General features: G+C 42.4%; 1 pseudogene; it reads left to right on the forward strand.

Annotated features, from left to right (window-relative positions):
• Positions 1-4324: 4324 nt before the first annotated feature.
• The window catches only part of LOC139834314 (uncharacterized), an 82157-nt pseudogene continuing 70061 nt past the window's right edge, over positions 4325-16420 (forward strand).

Consider the following 16420-nt stretch of genomic DNA (forward strand, 5'->3'; position numbering starts at 1 on the left):
TCCTGCATACATTGATCAGTAGCCTAGCACTCTAGCTTAGCAAGGATTTGTCGAACGTACCTGTTAATCCCTGTGTTTTCACCCAAAACACGTGTGGTAATACACTTCAATCCCTGCCTGCCGAACGAGCCCTTATATGATATGGTGAAAGCAATTGAACGGCTGAGATTCGAGGCAAGGCACGATCCAACGGCCACGAGGCGCAAATCGCTGTGAGGCCCCATAGGGGGCATCATATATACCTTCAGATTTCCCATTGTTGTATGTGTGAAACATTCATTTCCTATTGTTGTATGTGTGAAACATTTGTTATTTGTTTTCTTCCATTAGAACATTTGTTGACATTTCCGAAAAACATTATTGTAATAATTATGACGATTATTGTGTGATGTAAAACATTTATTTTATATGAATGTTGTGTTGGTTCTAATGTCCAATTTGTCAAAAAAAAACCTGTTTTGAGGGGTTGAAAACTCGTCCGAGCTAGCAGACCCCGTATCCCCACCCCGTAAAACAGAGGGTGGGGAAACGGGTCTGCTAGCTCGGACGAGTTTTCAGCCGGCTAAAAGTGAATACATGATCCTCTACTCGCGTTTTAAGGGGCGAAAAAATACGGGGTCTGTTAGACATGCTCTTAGCAGGCACCACGAGGCCAGCTTCAGACCAACGTCGATGAGCGGCAATCGGCAGCGACGTCTGATAGAGGTGACGCATATGCAACCCTCTATTGCGATTCTAATCCCCATCATTGATGTAACTAGAGGGTGTACCGAAGTAAAAGTGATGGTGCAACTGAGTTTATCTTCATATGAAGATGCTGCTGGGGAAGAGATCGACTTAGTACATATACTATCTTGTAATGTTTTAGCCTTGGTTAGTTTTGTTATGTACTCTGTGTGAATTACTTTGATACGGAGGCCAGGATTTTACGGAAGTGTGGTGGAGCATGTGCGCTCCACGCACCTTATTATTTTTTTTTCTTTTTTATCTCTCAAATTATATAATGTTTTGATTATTTTTTTGCAAGTCACTCAAAAATAATACTGTAAATAGGATGGAGGAAAATATTTCGGATTTTTTGTGCAAATTTAAAATTAAAATTATTAAAAATTCAAAATAAATTGTTGAAATACATATAATGACATAAAAAATCCAAAATAATTTCCCACATTTCAATTATGTTTAAGTGATCTGCAAATTTTTGAGTTCAAACAATGTATGGTATGAGAGATAAAAAAATGAGAAATTATTTGAGAGGGAAAAAAAAACTTGCACAGATCTTGATACAATATAGACGGTCTGGATAGGGGTGCTCACCAAGCACCTCCTCGGGATTTTAACCTTCTTCTCACTGTAATGTTCTCTCTTGACTACATCCACCTCGTGTTGATTTGAGCCTTTGCGTATAGTGGTTGGGGCACTGAATTCAATATATCATGTGGTAAGAAAGAAATAAACTCCAGACCTGTTTACCAGCATTTAAGATGGGTAATTGATACAATCTATATTTTCAGAATGCAGTCGTACTCTTGAATGAATTAGCACCCTAACTTATTTAAAAGCCAAAGCACCGTACGTGTGATTTCCTCTGTTCATTGCGTCTATATATACAGAATTGACTCTTCTTATTTCACGAGCGATAAACTAGCTAGCTAGCTGGGATTGTCGAAAAGTTTGGAAGAAATGCTTGATGAGGATGAGAGGTATCGAGAAGGAATGCAATACAATTTGTGACTTCGTGCTTGCATAGTGTATGGCTACAGCTTGCGGGGTCCGAACGAGAAAAACAACCATGTTTGTCAGGTCATGTTGTCCATCAAGGTTAGTAAGGGGCTGTTTGGTTTAGGGGATATGAGTCAGGGGATGGGGATATCCCCAACCACGTGGTTAGTGGTAGCCGTTTTTTCTGTTTGGTTACAAAGGTTACAAGGTGGTTAGGGATAGCCTATTTTGTGTTTGGTTCAGAGGATGAAGACTGGACGAGCTGATGTAGTTACCTTTTCAATTGGGAAGGTGAGAATACCTCTAAATTATGAATAAGCTTAATTGGGGATAAAAACTCTAATCTATTTCACCAAATTCTCTATTACTAAATACAGTAGATGGATACAAATCTTTAACAGTAAAAAAGAAAAGAAGAGGAAATCAACACAAGCTAGCTGAAGGCAAGAGATCGAGGAGAAAGCTAGCTAGTCCCTTACATATTAGCTAGTCAAGTTTGCTACCGGTTCAGCTATCGTCTCACTTTAGTTCAGCAACCGGCCGCCGCACATGGATCACTTTGCTCAGCCCATCAGCCGCACGCCCGCGCGCCCCGCGTCGACGTCCCAATCCATAGCCCCTGCAGAGAGAGAATGCAAGAGGAGTAGGGAGCATGGCGCCGGCGAGAGGAGAGGCGAGGCCTTGGGTGGAGGCGCTGCAAGGCGAGGCCACCCCGACGCGCGGCGAGTCGTGCACGGACGGCATCAAGGTACCGCGCGAGGGCGAGGGTGTGGGCGGAGCTGCAGCGCGGGGCAGCCGGCTCCAACGGCGTGGCGAGCGCAGCGGCGAGGGCGCGACGTGGGCCGAGCTGCAGGGCGCGGCGCGGGGCGGCCGGCTCCAACGGCGTGGCGAGCGGCCGGCGACCTTGCCCGCGCGCACGGCGAGCCTCGCCCCTGCCCGTGGCTCGCGCGGCCGGCGACCGGTATAGGGAGATGAGCGAGCGAAAACGTTTCGCGGTGAGCGAGCGGAGAGTGGTTGGCCTCATCCAGCTCTTTTTGCTGGAGCAGCTCAACCAGTTTTTTGAGGCATATTTCAAGAATCTGGTTATCCCTAACCATCTCCACCCTCCAAACCAAACGTGCGGCAACCACCAAAAAAATGGTTATCCCTTGCCATCCAGTGGATAGCCACTGAACCAAACAGCCCCTAAGTGTATCCGCGAGAGATCTGATAGAGCAGCGGCGACGCTTCAGTGGCTCATCATCTATCTGTATTATAGGGTGGCACATGGCGATCAAGGAAATTTAGATCTCATCATCCTGATCGTGTCTCTCGTCGTTTCTCAATTGTTGGTTATCTCATACCCTGCGTCATTGGTGATCTGCGGGGCCGGAGCCCGGAGGCACAATAAGAACCATGTAAAAATAACAGTTTAATATAGTAATATATTCATTGGACCTGTATCATCTCACTGTTACATTTCCCGCGGAGAACTACATGCCACCACAGTTGATTTTTTATTCAGCTATATTGAGTTGAACCTTCTTTGCAAATTTGCCATGTTTTTAATGGATCACGAGTATTAGTAGTTCAGTGCTGCCGTATTTATTAGGGGTAGTTACAGAGATAATTTTAGTAAAAGTGCTGAGAATAAAAAGGATGAACTTAGATAAGGGCGAGTGCGTTTTTTAGCCGCAAACTGATGTAACAGTTCCGATTTATTTCAATGCATCCTCAGCAAACACGCTTGGTTCGTCGTTTCAATCTAGCCCAAAACGATCGTTTTGCCATTTTCTCCCTAAAAACAGTGTCACCTCAGTAGGTCCGTTTTTAATTCAGCGGGAATTTGTGTGCATAGTGATTCACGCTCCTCATTTAATCCGGCGGGGAATATTTACCAAGTTGTCAAGCGGGGCCATAGAGAGGGAGAGCCCTAGAGGGAGTCTGGATCATTCCTACTTCGGGGGCCAGGGCAGGGCAGTACTAAGAGCATCTCCAGCCGCGTCCTTTAAAGCGATCTTCAAAGGTATTTGGGGCACGTTGGACAATTTTTCGTTTCCAGCCGCGCACCACAAAACCTCCTTTCTTCCAGCGCGGCTAAATACGGTGTTCGGCGCCCCGACCCCATCTCCGATCCACAGAGGATGCTCCGGGCACGCCGGACACAACGAAAAGCGAGGCGGGCTCCCACCTGTCGGCGACCACTTCCACAACAGTTGGTTCGCGCCTTTTATTTCTCTTCACGCTTTCCCTCCCGAGCCTCCCACCCCCCCGCCGCCGCTCGATTTGCCGACCGTTTCGACGGCAGATCTCTTCTGAGTCAGGCACCGTCCTGGCGGCTAGCTCTCTCGCCGGCCTTTTTGCCCCCGCCGCTTCGCCAACGCGTCCCAGAACGTGCCGTCAAATCCTCCCCACCTCCGCGCATAGAAGGTGTTCAACGCCTTGTCAGGTAGGCGCGATACGTCGATGTTCGTTGCCTCGTCTGTCGGGGCTGAATTTTAACCATTAATTTTGCTTCAGACATGGATAGCGACGACAAGATGCTTGTCCGACTGTTGGAGGACGAGCAAGCCTTCGAAACGACATTCGGGAGCATTTTTTGATCATCGCATCCCTCCGGAACATGCTTGACGCCGATGTGAAGAAGCAGAAGAGGCCGCGTCGCGGAGGTTCAAGGCCGGGAAGAAAGAAGTCGAAGCCCCGACATAGGATGAAGGGTCATACCATGCTGCACAACGACTACTTCGCAGATGACGCAACACAGACCGGTAATTTTCGGCTCCGGTATAGGATGAGCAAGGGTTTGTTCATGAATATCCTCCACAGCGTTCGAGAGTTCGACCCCTACTTCAAGCTATTGCACGACGTTGTAGGCATTGACGGGTTCTTGTCAATTTAGAAGTGCACCGCCGCCATGAGGATGCTTGCATACGGAGCACCTGCCGATACACGGGACTGATGTCTACGGGTGCTTCTATTCTTGTAGACAGTGTTGGGCCTCCAAGAGCAGAGGTTTGTAGAACAGCAGCAAGTTTTCCTTAAGTGGATCACCCAAGGTTTATCGAACTCAGGGAGGAAGAGGTCAAAGATATCCCTCTCATGCAACCCTGCAACCACAAAGCAAGAAGTCTCTTGTGTCCCCAACACACCTAATAGGTGCACTAGTTCGGTGAAGAGATAGTGAAATACAAGTGGTATGAATGAATATGAGCAGTAGTAACGGCGCTAGAAAAGTGCTTGCTGGCGTGCAGTTGATGGTATTAATATTGCAGGAAGTAAAGATGCGAAAAAACGATGAAACAAGCAGCGATAGCAGTATTTAGGAACAAGGCCTAGGGATCATACTTTCACTAGTGGACACTCTCAACATTGATCACATAACAGAATAAATAGATAGATGCTAGACTCTACACCCTCGATGAACACCACTAACTGTGTAGGATTACACGAACTCTCAATGCCGGAGTTAACAAGCTCCACAATATTCAATGTTCATATTTAAATAACCTTAGAGTGCATAACAGATCAACATAACCAAACCAAGTACTAACATAGCATGCACACTGTCACCTTCACACTACGAAAGGAGGAATAGATCACATCAATACTATCATAGCAATAGTTAACTTCATAATCTACAAGAGATCACAATCATAGCCTACGCCAAGTACTACACGATGCACACACTGTCACCATTACACCGTGCAGGAGGAATAAACTACTTTAATAACATCATGATGGCGTGTAACTCACACGTTCATTGGGAACCCCAAGAGGAAGGTATGATGCGCACAGCAGCAAGTTTTCCCTCAGAAAGAAACCAAGGTTTATCGAACCAGGAGGAGCCAAGAAGCACGTTGAAGGTTGATGGCGGCGGGATGTAGTGCGGCGCAACACCAGGGATTCCGGCGCCAACGTGGAACCTGCACAACACAACCAAAGTACTTTGCCCCAACGAAACAGTGAGGTTGTCAATCTCACCGGCTTGCTGTAACAAAGGATTAACCGTATTGTGTGGAAGATGATTGTTTGCAGAAAACAAGAGAACAAAGATTGCAAGAGATTGTATTTCAGTATAGAGAATTGGACCGGGGTCCACAGTTCACTAGAGGTGTCTCTCCCATAAGATAAACAGCATGTTGGGTGAACAAATTACAGTTGGGCAATTGACAAATAAAGAGGGCATGACCATGCACATACATATTATGATGAGTATAGTGAGATTTAATTGGGCATTACGACAAAGTACATAGACCGCCATCCAGCATGCATCTATGCCTAAAAAGTCCACCTTCAGGTTATCATCCGAACCCCCTCCAGTATTAAGTTGCTAACAACAGACAATTGCATTAAGTATTGCGCGTAATGTAATCAGTGACTACATCCTTGAACATAGCACCAATGTTTTATCCCTAGTGGCAACAGCACATCCACAACCTTAGAACTTTCTGTCACTGTCCCAGATATCAATGGAGGCATGAACCCACTATCGAGCATAAATACTCCCTCTTGGAGTTACAAGCATCTACTTGGCCAGAGCATCTACTAGTAACGGAGAGCATGCAAGATCATAAACAACACATAGACATAACTTTGATAATCAACATAACAAGTATTCTCTATTCATCGGATCCCAACAAACGCAACATATAGAATTACAGATAGATGATCTTGATCATGTTAGGCAGCTCACAAGATCCGACAATGAAGCACAATGGGGAGAAGACAACCATCTAGCTACTGCTATGGACCCATAGTCCAGGGGTAGACTACTTACACATCACTCCGGAGGCGACCATGGCGGCGTAGAGTCCTCCGGGAGATGAATCCCCTCTCCGGCAGGGTGCCGGAGGCGATCTCCTGAATCCCCCGAGATGGGATCGGCGGCGGCGGCGTCTCTGGAAGGTTTTCCGTATCGTGGCTCTCGGTACTGGGGGTTTCGCGACGGAGGCTTTAAGTAGGCGGAAGGGCAGGTCAGGAGGCGGCACGAGGGGCCCACACCATAGGGCCGTGCGGCCAGGGGCCAGGCCGCGCCGCCCTAGGGTGTCGCCACCTCGTGGCCCCACTTCGTTTCCTCTTCGGTCTTCTGGAAGCTTCGTGGCAAAATAGGACCCTGGGCGTTGATTTCGTCCAATTCCGAGAATATTTCCTTACTAGGATTTCTGAAACCAAAAACAGCAGACAAAGAATCGGCACTTCGGCATCTTGTTAATAGGTTAGTTCCAGAAAATGCACGAATATGACATAAAGTGTGCATAAAACATGTAGATAACATCAATAATGTGGCATGGAACATAAGAAATTATCGATACGTCGGAGACGTATCAGCATCCCCAAGCTTAGTTCTGCTCGTCCCGAGCAGGTAAAACGATAACACAGATAATTTCTGGAGTGACATGCCATCATAACCTTGATCATACTATTTGTAAAGCATATGTAGTGAATGCAGCGATCAAAACAATGTATATGACATGAGTAAACAAGTGAATCATAAAGCAAAGACTTTTCATGAATAGCACTTCAAGACAAGCATCAATAAGTCTTGCATAAGAGTTAACTCATAAAGCAATAATTCAAAGTAAAGGTATTGAAGCAACACAAAGGAAGATTAAGTTTCAGCGGTTGCTTTCAACTTGTAACATGTATATCTCATGGATAATTGTCAACATAGAGTAATATAATAAGTGCAATAAGCAAGTATGTAGGAATCAATGCACAGTTCACACAAGTGTTTGCTTCTTGAGGTGGAGAGAAATATGTGAACTGACTCAACAATGAATAGTAAAAGAATGGTCCTCCATAGAGGAAAAGCATCGATTGCTGTATTTGTGCTAGAGCTTTGATTTTGAAAACATGAAACAATTTTGTCAACGGTAGTAATAAAGCATATGTATCATGTAAATTATATCTTACAAGTTGCAAGCCTCATGCATAGTATACTAATAGTGCCCGCACCTTGTCCTAATTAGCTTGGACTACCGGATCATCACAATGCACATGTTTTGACCAAGTGTCACAAAGGGGTACCTCTATGCCGCCTGTACAAAGGTCTAAGGAGAAAGCTCGCATTGGATTTCTCGCTATTGATTATTCTCAACTTAGACATCCATACCGGGACAACATAGACAACAGATAATGGACTCCTCTTTTATGCATAAGCATGTAACAACAATTAATAATTTTCTCATATGAGATTGAGGATATATGTCCAAAACTGAAACTTCCACCATGGATCATGGCTTTAGTTAGCGGCCCAATGTTCTTCTCTAACAATATGCATGCTTAACCATAAGGTGGTAGATCGCTCTTACTTCAGACAAGACGAACATGCATAGCAACTCACATGAAATTCAACAAAGAATAGTTGATGGCGTCCCCAGTGAACATGGTTATCACACAACAAGCAACTTAATAAGAGATAAAGTGCATAAGTACATATTCAATACCACAATAGTTTTTAAGCTATTTGTCCCATGAGCTATATATTGCAAAGGTGAATGATGGAATTTTAAAGGTAGCACTCAAGCAATTTACTTTGGAATGGCGGAAAATACCATGTAGTAGGTAGGTATGGTGGACACAAATGGCATAGTGGTTGGCTCAAGTATTTTGGATGCATGAGAGGTATTCCCTCTCGATACAAGGTTTAGGCTAGCAAGGCTTATTTGAAACAAACACAAGGATGAACTGGTGCAGCAAAACTCACATAAAAGACATATTGAAAACATTATAAGACTCTACACCGTCTTCCTTGTTGTTCAAACTCAATACTAGAAATTATCTAGACCTTAGAGAAACCAAATATGCAAACCAAATTTTAGCATGCTCTATGTATTTCTTCATTAATGGGTGCAAAGCATATGATGCAAGAGCTTAAACATGAGCACAACAATTGCCAAGTATCACATTACCCAAGACATTATAGCAAATTACTACATGTATCATTTTCCAATTCCAACCATATAACAATTTAACGAAGAAGAAACTTCGCCATGAATACTATGAGTAGAAACTAAGGACATACTTGTCCATATGCTACAGCGGAGCGTGTCTCTCTCCCACAAAGTGAATGCTAGGATCCATTTTATTCAAACAAAACAAAAAACAAAAACAAACCGACGCTCCAAGCAAAGCACATAAGATGTGATGGAATAAAAATATAGTTTCAGGGGAGGAACCTGATAATGTTGTCGATGAAGAAGGGGATGCCTTGGGCATCCCCAAGCTTAGACGCTTGAGTCTTCTTAGAATATGCAGGGGTGAACCACCGGGGCATCCCCAAGCTTAGAGCTTTCACTCTCCTTGATCATGTTGCATCATACTCCTCTCTTGATCCTTGAAAACTTCCTCCACACCAAACTCGAAACAACTCATTAGAGGGTTAGTGCACAATAAAAATTAACATGTTCAGAGGTGACATAATCATTCTTAACACTTCTGGACATTGCATAAGGCTACTGGACATTAATGGATCAAAGAAATTCATCCAACATAGCAAAAGAGGCAATGCGAAATAAAAGGCAGAATCTGTCAAAACAGAACAGTTCGTAAAGACGAATTTTAAAATGGCACCAGACTTGCTCAAATGAAAATGCTCAAATTGAATGAAAGTTGCGTACATATCTGAGGATCACGCACGTAAATTGGCATATTTTTCTGAGCTACCTACAGAGAGGCAGGTCGGAATTCGTGACAGCAAAGAAATCTGAAACTGCGCAGTAATCCAAATCTAGTATGAACTTTTCTATCAAAGACTTTACTTGGCACAATAAAACACTAAACTAAGATAAGGAGAAGTTGCTACAGTAGTAAACAACTTCCAAGACACAAATATAAAACAAAGTACTGTAGTAAAAACATGGGTTATCTCCCAAGGAGTTCTTTCTTTATAGCCATTAAGATGGGCTCAGCAGTTTTAATGATGCACTCGCAAGAAATAGTATTTGAAGCAAAAGAGAGCATCAAGAGGCAAATTCAAAACAAATTTAAACCTAACATGCTTCCTATGAAAAGGAATCTTGTAAATAAACAAGTCAATGAAGAACAAAGTGAATAGCATAGGAAGACAAAACAAGTGTAACTTCAAAAATTTCAGCATATAGAGAGGTATTTTAGTAACATGAAAATTTCTACAACCATATTTTCCTCTCTCATAATAATTTCCAGTAGTATCATGAGCAAACTCAACAATGTAACTATCACATAAAGCATTCTTATCATGAGTCTCATGCATAAAATTATTACTCTCCACATAAGCATAATCAATTTTATTAGTTGTAGTGGGAGCAAATTCAACAAAGTGGCTATCATCATATATAGGAGGCATATTGTAATCATAAAAGAAAATTTTCTCCTCAATGCTTGGGGGACTAAAAAGATCATGCTCATCAAAGCCAGCTTCCCCAAGCTTAGAATTTTCCATAGCATTAGCAACAATAGTGTTCAAAGCATTCATATTAATAACATTCCCATTAGCATGCATATAAAGTTCCATGGGTTTTTTAATTCTCTCTTCAAACACATCATGTCCTAATTCAAGATAAAGTTTATAAAGATCTCTCATATTTTTGTTGTTTTCCATTATGCTTAACTAGTGAAATAAAAACATGCATGATATTAAGTAAAGTAAAACAAGTAACTAATTTTTTGTGTTTTTGATATAGCAAACAAGATAGCAAATAAAGTAAAACTAGCAACTAATTTTTTTGTATTTTGATTTAGTGCAGCAAACAAAGTAGTAAATAAAACTAAGCAAGACAAAAACAAAGTAAAGAGATTGGGAAGTGGAGACTCCCCTTGCAGCGTGTCTTGATCTCCCCGGTAACGGCGCCAGAAAAAGAGCTTGATGGCGTGTAACTCACACGTTCGTTGGGAACCCCAAGAGGAAGGTATGATGCGCACAGCAGCAAGTTTTCCCTCAGAAAGAAACCAAGGTTTATCGAACCAGGAGGAGCCAAGAAGCACGTTGAAGGTTGATGGCGGCGGGATGTAGTGCGGCGCAACACCAGGGATTCCGGCGCCAACGTGGAACCTGCACAACACAACCAAAGTACTTTGCCCCAACGAAACAGTGAGGTTGTCAATCTCACCGGCTTGCTGTAACAAAGGATTAACCGTATTGTGTGGAAGATGATTGTTTGCAGAAAACAGTAGAACAAGATTGCATTGTATTTCAGTATAGAGAATTGGACTGGGGTCCACAGTTCACTAGAGGTGTCTCTCCCATAAGATAAACAGCATGTTGGGTGAACAAATTACAGTTGGGCAATTGACAAATAAAGAGGGCATGACCATGCACATACATATTATGATGAGTATAGTGAGATTTAATTGGGCATTACGACAAAGTACATAGACCGCCATCCAGCATGCATCTATGCCTAAAAAGTCCACCTTCAGGTTATCATCTGAACCCCCTCCAGTATTAAGTTGCTAACAACAGACAATTGCATTAAGTATTGCGCGTAATGTAATCAGTGACTACATCCTTGAACATAGCACCAATGTTTTATCCCTAGTGGCAACAGCACATCCATAACCTTAGAACTTTCTGTCACTGTCCCAGATATCAATGGAGGCATGAACCCACTATCGAGCATAAATACTCCCTCTTGGAGTTACAAGCATCTACTTGGTCAGAGCATCTACTAGTAACGGAGAGCATGCAAGATCATAAACGACACATAGACATAACTTTGATAATCAACATAAAAAGTATTCTCTATTCATCGGATCCCAACAAACGCAACATATAGAATTACAGATAGATGATCTTGATCATGTTTGGCAGCTCACAAGATCCGACAATGAAGCACAATGGGGAGAAGACAACCATCTAGCTACTGCTATGGACCCATAGTCCAGGGGTAGACTACTCACACATCACTCCGGAGGCGACCATGGCGGCGTAGAGTCCTCCGGGAGATGAATCCCCTCTCCGGCAGGGTGCCGGAGGCGATCTCCTGAATCCCCCGAGATGGGATCGGCGGCGGCGGCGTCTGATACGTCTCCGACGTATCGATAATTTCTTATGTTCCATGCCACATTATTGATGTTATCTACATGTTTTATGCACACTTTATGTCATATTCGTGCATTTTCTGGAACTAACCTATTAACAAGATGCCGAAGTGCCGATTCTTTGTTCTGCTGTTTTTGGTTTCAGAAATCCTAGTAAGGAAATATTCTCGGAATTGGACGAAATCAAAGCCCAGGGCCTATTTTTCCACGAAGCTTCCGAAGTCCGAAGGACAGACGAAGAGGGGCCACGAGGGGGCCACACCCTAGGGCGGCGCGGCCCCCCCCTTGGCCGCGCGGCCCTATGGTGTGGGGCCCCGTGCCGCCTCTTGACCTGCCCTTCCGCCTACAAATAGCCTCCGTGACGAAACCCCCGGTCATCGAGAACCACGATACGGAAAACCTTCCGGAGAGACGCCGCCAACGCCGATCCCATCTCGGGGATCCAGAGATCGCCTCCGGCACCCTGCCGAGAGGGGAATCATCTCCCGGAGGACTCTACGCCGCCATGGTCGCCTCCGGTGTGATGTGTGAGTAGTCTACCCCTGGACTATGGGTCCATAGCAGTAGCTAGATGGTTGTCTTCTCCCCATTGTGCTATCATTGTCGGATCTTGTGAGCTGCCTAACATGATCAAGATCATCTATCTGTAATTCTATATGTTGCGTTTGTTGGGATCCGATGAATAGAGAATACTTGTTATGTTGATTATCAAAGTTATACTTATGTGTTGTTTATGATCTTGCATGCTTTCCGTTACTAGTAGATGCTCTGGCCAAGTAGATGCTTGTAACTCCAAGAGGGAGTACTTATGCTCGATAGTGGGTTCATGCCTGCATTGACACCGGGACAAAGGACAGAAAGTTCTAAGGTTGTGTTGTGCTGTTGCCACTAGGGATAAAACATTGATGCTATGTCTAAGGATGTAGTTGATGATTACATTACGCACCATACTTAATGCAATTGTCTGTTGCTTTGCAACTTAATACCGGAGGGGGTTCGGATGATAACGAAGGTGGACTTTTTAGGCATAGATGCAGTTGGATGGCGGTCTATGTACTTTGTCGTAATGCCCAATTAAATCTCACTATACTCATCATGATATGTATGTGCATTGTCATGCTCTCTTTATTTGTCAATTGCCCAACTGTAATTTGTTCACCCAACATGCTGTTTGTCTTCTGGGAGAGACCCCTCTAGTGAACTGTGGACCCCGGTCCAATTCTCTTTACTGAAATACAATCTACTGCAATACTTGTTCTACTGTTTTCTGCAAACAATCATCTTCCACACAATACGGTTAATCCTTTGTTACAGCAAGCCGGTGAGATTGACAACCTCACTGTTTCGTTGGGGCAAAGTACTTTGGTTGTGTTGTGCAGGTTCCACGTTGGCGCCGGAATCCCTGGTGTTGCGCCGCACTACATCCTGCCGCCATCAACCTTCAACGTGCTTCTTGGCTCCTCCTGGTTCGATAAACCTTGGTTTCTTTCTGAGGGAAAACTTGCTGCTGTGCGCATCATACCTTCCTCTTGGGGTTCCCAACGAACGTGTGAGTTACACGCCATCAAGCATATTTTTCGGCGCCGTTGCCGGGAGATCAAGACACGCTGCAAGGGGAGTCTCCACTTCTCAATCTCTTTACTTTGTTTTTGTCTTGCTTAGTTTTATTTACTACTTTGTTTGCTGCACTAAATCAAAATACAAAAAAATTAGTTGCTAGTTTTACTTTATTTGCTATCTTGTTTGCTATATCAAAAACACAAAAAAAATTAGTTTACTTGCATTTACTTTATCTGTTTTGCTTTATTTACTGTTGCTAAAATGGCCAACGCTGAAAATACTAAGTTGTGTGACTTCACAACTACAAATAATAATGATTTCTTATGCACACCTATTGCTCCACCTGCTACTACAGCAGAATTCTTTGAAATTAAACCTGCTTTACTGAATCTTGTTATGCGAGAGCAATTTTCTGGTGTTAGTTCTGATGATGCTGCTGCCCATCTTAATAATTTTGTTGAACTATGTGAAATGCAAAAGTATAAAGATGTAGATGGTGATATTATTAAACTAAAATTGTTCCCTTTCTCATTAAGAGGAAGAGCTAAAGATTGGTTGCTATCTCTGCCTAAGAATAGTATTGATTCATGGACTAAATGCAAGGATGCTTTTATTGGTAGATATTATCCCCCTGCTAAAATTATATCTTTGAGGAGTAGCATAATGAATTTTAAACAATTAGATACTGAACATGTTGCTCAAGCTTGGGAAAGAATGAAATCTCTGGTTAAAAATTGCCCAACCCATGGACTGACTACTTGGATGATCATCCAAACCTTCTATGCAGGACTAAATTTTTCTTCACGGAATTTATTGGATTCAGCTGCTGGAGGTACCTTTATGTCCATCACTCTTGGTGAAGCAACAAAGCTTCTTGATAATATGATGATCAACTACTCTGAATGGCACACGGAAAGAGCTCCACAAGGTAAGAAGGTAAATTCTGTCGAAGAAACCTCTTCCTTGAGTGATAAGATTGATGCTATTATGTCTATGCTTGTGAATGATAGGACTAATATTGATCCTAATAATGTTCCGTTAGCTTCATTGGTTGCACAAGAAGAACATGTTTATGTAAACTTCATTAAAAATAATAATTTCAACAACAATGCTTACCGGAACAATTCTAGTAACAACTATAGGCCATATCCTTATAATAGTGGCAACGGCTATGGTAATTCTTATGGGAATTCTTAAAACAATAATAGGAGTTCACCCCCTGGACTTGAAGCCATGCTTAAAGAATTTATTAGTACACAAACTGCTTTTAACAAATCTGTTGAAGAAAAGCTTGGGAAAATTGATATACTTGCTTCTAAAGTTGATAGTCTTGCTGCTGATGTTGATCTTTTGAAATCGAAAGTTTTGCCTAATGAAAATCATCATAATAAAATTGTTACTACAGCAAATGCCATTCAAGTTAGAATTAATGAGAATATAAGATTAATGGCTGAACTACGTGCTAGGTGGGATAGAGAAGAAAATGAAAAACTAGCTAAAGAGAAGAATGTAGCTAAAGTTTGGACTATTACCACCACTTGCAATGCTAATGCTACACATGTTGCTGCACCTCCTACTAATACTAATAAAAGAATTGGTGTTAGCAATGTTTCCACTTCTAATGCAAAGCACGAGAAACTGCCTGAAACTGCTAAAACTGCTGAAGCTTTTGTGATAAAGCTGCTGAAATTTTTTCCAACATTGGGGATGATGATCCCATTGCTTTAGATTATAATGGTTTGAATTTTGATTATTGCCACATCTCTGAAGTTATAAAGTTCTTGCAAAAACTTGCTAAAAGTCCTAATGCTAGTGCTATAAATTTGGCTTTTACACATCATATTACAAATGCTCTCATAAAAGCTAGAGAAGAGAAACTAGAGCGTGAAGCCTCTATTCCTAAAAAGCTAGAGGATGGTTGGGAGCCCATCATTAAGATGAAGGTTAAAGATTTTGATTGTAATGCTTTATGTGATCTTGGTGCAAGTATTTCTGTTATGCCTAAGAAAATTTATAATATGCTTGACTTGCCACCACTGAAAAATTGTTATTTGGATGTTAATCTTGCTGATCATTCTACAAAGAAACCTTTGGGTAAGGTTGATAATGTTCGCATTACCGTTAACAATAACCTTGTTCCCGTTGATTTTGTTGTCTTGGATATTGAATGCAATGCATCTTGTCCCATTATATTGGGAAGACCTTTTCTTCGAACTGTTGGTGCTATCATTGATATGAAGGAAGGTAATATAAAATATCAATTTCCTCTCAAGAAAGGTATGGAACACTTCCCTAGAAAGAGAATGAAGTACCCTTTTGATTCTATTATGAGAACAAATTATGATGTTGACACTTCGTCTCTTGATAATACTTGATATACACTTTCTGCGCCTAGCTGAAAGGCGTTAAAGAAAAGCGCTTATGGGAGACAACCCATGTTTTTACCTACAGTACCTTGTTTTTATTTTGTGTCTTGGAAGTTGTTTACTACTGTAGCAACCTCTCCTTATCTTAGTTTTGTGTTTTGTTGTGCCAAGTTAAGCCGTTGATAGAAAAGTAAGTACTAGATTTGGATTACTGCACAGTTCCAGATTTCTTTGCTGCCACGAATCTGGGTCCACCTCCCTGTAGGTAGCTCAGAAAATTAAGCCAATTTACGTGCATGATCCTCAGATATGTATGCAACTTTCATTCAATTTGGGCATTTTCATTTGAGCAAGTCTGGTGCCATTTTAAAATTCGTCAATACGAACTGTTCTGTTTTGACAGATGCTGCCTTTTATTTCGCATTGCCTCTTTTGCTATGTTGGATGAATTTCTTTGATCCACTAATGTCCAGTAGCATTATGCAATGTCCAGAAGTGTTAAGAATGATTGTGTCACCTCTGAATATGATAATTTATATTGTGCACTAACCCTCTAATGAGTTGTTTCGAGTTTGGTGTGGAGGAAGTTTTCAAGGATCAAGAGAGGAGTATGATGCAACATGATCAAGGAGAGTGAAAGCTCTAAGCTTGGGGATGCCCCGGTGGTTCACCCCTGCATATATCAAGAAGACTCAAGCGTCTAAGCTTGGGGATGCCCAAGGCATCCCCTTCTTCATCGACAACATTATCAGGTTCCTCCCCTGAAACTATAT

This window comes from Lolium perenne, unplaced genomic scaffold (genome assembly GCF_019359855.2).
Source record: "Lolium perenne isolate Kyuss_39 unplaced genomic scaffold, Kyuss_2.0 unplaced28, whole genome shotgun sequence".
NCBI classification, from domain to species: Eukaryota; Viridiplantae; Streptophyta; class Magnoliopsida; order Poales; family Poaceae; genus Lolium; species Lolium perenne.